General features: G+C 34.2%; 1 long non-coding RNA gene across 1 annotated transcript; it reads left to right on the top strand.

Annotated features, from left to right (window-relative positions):
* Window positions 1–3,029: 3,029 nt before the first annotated feature.
* LOC124289051 lies at window positions 3,030–5,734 on the top strand. Its single transcript, XR_006901577.1, has 2 exons — window positions 3,030–3,926; window positions 4,009–5,734. It is a non-coding gene; the product is annotated as an uncharacterized LOC124289051 (long non-coding RNA).

Here is a 5,734-nt window from a genome sequence, read left to right as displayed (position 1 = left end):
AATACCTAAGCTTTTTGTAAGCATGGATCCTAGGTTTCAGTGTGTCATTGCATCTTGTGGATCCCATACCTGCTATTGACATGTGTTGTTTATTTGTCAGTGACTCGTTCCATGATTTGCAAAATGGTTGATTGGTGCCATGAAAACCATTTTTGTGGTTAATCATGTATCAAGTGCATAAGGTTAGATTAAAGTGGCTGTCTGCCTAAAGAGGGGTTACCATATTATTATTTATCGAGTTTTAAATGGATACAATTTCAAATTATAAATCTACGTTTAAGTAAAGTTTTGAAATTTTGTGTTCCTTAGCAAAGTGTGAGTAGTATATAAGCCGTTTCATTCATGCTGATACTTTATTATCAGATACAATGGCTGAATTGTTTGCAAAAGCTGAATTTACTGGCTCAAGAACCCACACATGCTTCATAAGGATTGGATAGTCGATGTTCCATCAGGGTTCACTTGAGACAATCTATGGGGGTTCCTTGGATCTTCTCGCGGAGAAATAGCAGAGTAGCACATCTGATTTAGATGGAACTGGCAGCCTGATTTAAAGGGGACTTTTTCTAGCTCTCTAACACTTAGTCTCTGATAATATATACTTTACGTTGAGAGAATTTTGATTGAAAAGGAACCTCAGTTGGATAGGAGAATCTGAGTTACTAACCTTGCTGGTTGCACAGACCTTGAAGCTGTGGAAAATCTCGACTTTCTGGGCAGAAGGGAAATGGTATGGTTCTGGGACTGTGACAGGGTTCCCACAACACCTGGAAAACCTGGAAATTTCACCCCCAATTTTCCTTTTTTTGGAAAAATCATGGAATTTGAAAAAAAATGGATGAAACCATGGAAAAATAATTTTATGATCTTTATCATAAAGAGATGTGAATCGATAGCTGTAAGGAGAGATGGGAGGATTTAAGATATTGTTTTATTTCAGACACAGTAATATAGGTTTAAAGGTAAATACCCTTTGACATATATTGTTGTGTCTGGAAAAAGCAACATTTGTCTTGAAAAATCATGGAATAATTGTTAACAAAATGTGGGAACCCTGTGTGAGACAGTTTTCTGTTCCTAGTATAACCACTGTTATCAATGCCATGTACGACACAGAGACATTGCCTCTGTAAACTAGGGTAAACAATTAACTGACAGAATAACATACATTCTACATTTTGAGATATCTAATTGGTGTTTCAAAGACCTGAATTAAACTTCCGGAGACTGCTAATATGTCTGAGATGCTATTCTAGAAAACTAAGTGTAAAAGCTGGTTTAAATGTAAAAAAGCAATGATATAACCTATGCGACAGATTAAATTGAGCAGCATTAATACTTGTGAACTATTGCTGAGGTCAGCAGAATCTGTGTGTCATATTGCTACTATTACACTGCCAACTAATTACATACATTATGTATGTTGTGTAAGTTCACTGCCAACTTGTTTCATAAAGTGTAGATATTCTGTAATTGTTGCACAGACAGGTATGTGATGCAGATGTATTTAGTATTACGCAGCCTTTAGCAATATTCATGCAATTTCATGGCGGGGACACCAGAAATGGGCTTCACACATTCTACCCATGTGGGGAATCGAACCCAGGCCTTCGGCGTGACAGGCAAACGCTTTAACCACTAGGATACCCCTTTGCCCCATAGATTTGTGAATAGAAATCAGACAAATTGTAATTAACACACATATTTCTTGAGAGTAGTGGGTAAACAGGCTACCATATTTGCAATATTATTAAGTAACAATTTGTATAAAAGATTTCAAAGGATGGATGCTTTATAAAGATAACGTATCTCACTATTTTTCAACAAGGAAACAGTTTATGATCATAATGATAGGCACATAGCTTAGTTGTTATAGGTTATCTTAATATAGAAATGTTGGAATTCTTTTTAAGAATGTCTGTTGGTCTAATCTGCACTTAACTGTAGTTGCATATATAAAAATCACTCACCATCAGCTTAGCAATAAAGTACAACTAAACTTCAAAGTAAAAACATCATGCATAGTGAAATATGTATTCATCCTTCCAAAGTCCTACATTCCATTAAAAGGCCCTAGTATTGTTGTGTCATTCTCATATATGCATTAAGTCCTCAAGGAAGTGATAAAAAAGGCATTAGTTTTCTTGAATATCTTACTGCACATGGAAGTTAATTGTCAGCATTAAATCATTTTTTTATTAAAACAAACTAAATCTTTCGTTATGCATGCCTTAAAATATTTCCATTCGATTTTCTGTATTAAAATGTTGATCCATTTCTAGTTCAAAGTCCTTTATAATTCTAAGATTCTTGTAGTAAACCCTTTTCTGATATCTTAGAAAGGTTTAGCATCATTACATTTAATCATGAATTTTGAATATTAAATATTAAAATGTTTCATGAAATAATCTTGATAATGTTTTCCAGTATTTCAAAATATTGAATTATTAAACTCTACTGTCGTAGCAGTTTGTCCCTCTGAACCCTTTTCCTGTCATTTCATGTTTTGTTTTAAATTTGAGGAAGTAAAGTGATATGTTATTTATAAGTAATACACCCTCTGTCAGACGTACAGGACAATGATCTCACGTAAAGTTGCAATACGAATTACAACGGTCAGTGACAGCCATCACAATCAAAATATACAACCGTGTTTTTTAGTCTTACTATAGTGTTTTATTGACATGTTAGAATATTCAAATTTTTGTCATGTAATTCAAGTAACAGTATATGTAGTGTATGTTCATGCAGTGTATGCATCAGATGTTTTCATGTGCATGGTGGTGCAGAACTATATTAAACACTTTCAAACCAGTTTACACAGTCTAGACCCGAGTCTAGACCAGGCTTTATATGATTACACAATGCCATTTAGAAAGTGATCAAATGTAACATATGTTATATTTGGGATTACACTTTCTTAGTAAAGTACAAATTCTAGTACTTTTTTTTTTAGTTGAGCCTCATCCGGGATTCAAACTCGCACCCTCAGGTGGAAGTCGCGGTGGCTGAGCGGGTTAGGCGGCTGACTTTGTGTGCGGGCGATTAGGTGACTGACTCTGAGGGTGCGAGTTCGAATCCCGGATGGGGCTCAACTGAAAAAAAGTACTAGAATTTGTACTTTATAACATATGTTACAGGCTTTATATGTCAGGTGAGCTACTGAGCTTTGGGATCTATTTCTACTGCCTAATTTTTGTATTTTCTTAATATTCTATTTGATAAATGTATTGGTTGTTGTGATTACACTGCCATGTTACACAGTGCCAGACTGGGTTGTTACGAGTACCAGGGATTTGGCTGCTCTTAGCAGTATTCCAGCGATATCACAGCAGGGACACCAGATATGGGCATTGTAGAGAGTCAAACCTGGGCCTTTGGTAAATGAGCAAACGCTTAAACCACTAGGCCACCGCTACCCTGTTTTGCTGTGAAGATTGTTATGTTCTTGGTCAGTCTAAGTAAACTTAGACTCAGTATTATTCGTAACACTGCTATATAGCTGTTTAGCAATGTAACAAATAATTCTGAGCCTAAGTTTACTTAGACTGGTTCTTGGTTACAGAAGGATCTTCAGGATAGTGGCCACTATCAAACAGATTATCTTTCATCCACACATCTATTTCTAGGTAAATGTTTCTGTAAAGTCAGTTTTCTGTAACATTTGATTTTAACACGTACATTCTCTTTCTTTGATGCCTGTCAGTGATGGAGACATCACATGGTTGTGTGCACGTGGAATTACAGGAACCTACAGGACGGCTGATACCATCCTGCTACTAAAGTCTTCCCTCTAACATGGCTTCAAATAACTTAGAATGCACATTTATGTAAAGTAATTTTTCTTGTCATAATTTATTAATAGGTGACCAAAGTGTCCCTTTGATTCAATTAAAGAAAATCAGTTAATCCACATAGATAAATATGTCATTGTTACAGGTGTTGATGACTTGTAGTAGTGTTTACAGAAGCCCATTAGGGCCACAAAATTATCTTGAAAATTCATAGGTTTTTATTTTATTGCTTAAGTTTTAGTTTATTTCTGGCATTAACACCAGCTCAAAATAGAATTGAATCCATTAAAACTTCATTTGCTGAATTCAGTTTAACTTGAATTATTTCCTTAATAACTTGCATTTTCAAGTTAGTAAGCTAAATTTTCAAGATAGCATAAGAAATTTTTAAAATATTATCCAGAATTTCCAAGTATTACCTTGAGTTTTTAAGAAGGTGAAAACAATGTTATGGACCTAATAAGCTTCCATAATTTCCAATGCCTCACCTCTGGAAGGCTATACTCTGATGGCATGTCATGTCATGATATGTACAGTGATCTGTTTCTGGGGGGAACAACAGCCAATATAAACCATATGCCAAGTCTATTGTCTTGGAGGAGTTGGACATTATCATAGTGTTGGCATCAAAGCCAGATCTGGCTCTAAATTGTGTTTATTTAATGTGTGTATTTAACCAGTTTTGTTGTAGTATTTATATCACTTGTCAGAAATGTGTCATGTTTTGAATGATGCTTGTTAATGTTAGTTAAGGCCAGACCAATTTTAGTTCTTGTTTTATGGATCTGCCAGTCGTATTTTTACAAGAATAAGAAAAAATATATAAATTAATTTTCCACTCTCAAACAATAGAATCCTAATGTTTTATAGGCCAAAAATGTAAACTTAAAAGAACATTTTATTATTGTTTTTTGCCCCTTATACACCTAATAAATTGCCAAAAGTAAAATACTTTTAATATTTCGAAGGAATATTACTGATGATTTTAAAAAAAATTCCCATCCTGCCTTTAAGTTTTCTGAGGACAAAAATCTGTAAAACAAGAAATAAATTGGTCTGGCCTAAAGGGGCTTGTCTGTTTAAAAACCAGCCCACAACTTTAAAGTGTGGTGTCTGGAATCAACAAAGAGACCATCTCAGTCCAAGGTTGAAGTAGTGGCCAGAAAAAATACCAACCAATTATACCACATCGTTACATTTTGTTGTGTAAATAAGATAAAGATTATGATTTTTTTTGCAGTTTTACTTTACATGATGAAATATTCAAGCTTCAAGCAGGTAACTCCTGCTGACAGGAAATGTAAAGAGTTTGTTTGAATTATTTTAAAAAGGTTGCTTATAAAAGATTTTTTTATATACGAAATTTGGATGCAAATTTGATGATTAATTGGGCCTAAGTTAACTCAATTGTATTCTAACTTGGTCCAGATTGCTAGTTCTGTTTACTGAAGTTAGATAGTGAAGTTGATCGTTAAAATTTCCTTACCATGGCTGCGTGGTTTTAATTTCCTGTTAATTCCAGTGATGAATAGCTACATAATATATCAGTATGGGAATATAATTATCAGAAACAACTGATTTGTCACTAAACAATTTTCATTTCTGTAACTAAAAAATTCTTTCAAAAATACACATGAAAACTAGTAAATATTTCCTGTTTAACATGACCATCGTAGCTTCGGTATTATAAAGAAATCTCTGTATGAAGAACAGGAAGTCCTACAGTATTATACTATAGTTAAGGATGCTGTTTTAGCCAGGAACAAGATGACGCATGTGGCCTGTTCTTTACACTGATGGTTTTAGCTGTGTCGTGTGACACGACATCTATGTTTATATTTTGTAAAGATTGACAACTATCCTGCAACCATGTTCATGTTTTATTATGTTTTATCATTTGCTCAGAAAGGAGATGAAAATATAAAGTGCTCATAAAAGAA

This window comes from Haliotis rubra, unplaced genomic scaffold, assembly GCF_003918875.1.
Source record: "Haliotis rubra isolate DU_JTF1 unplaced genomic scaffold, ASM391887v1 Scf430, whole genome shotgun sequence".
Taxonomy (NCBI): Eukaryota; Metazoa; Mollusca; class Gastropoda; order Lepetellida; family Haliotidae; genus Haliotis; species Haliotis rubra.
This window is presented reverse-complemented; position numbering and strand designations above follow the sequence as displayed.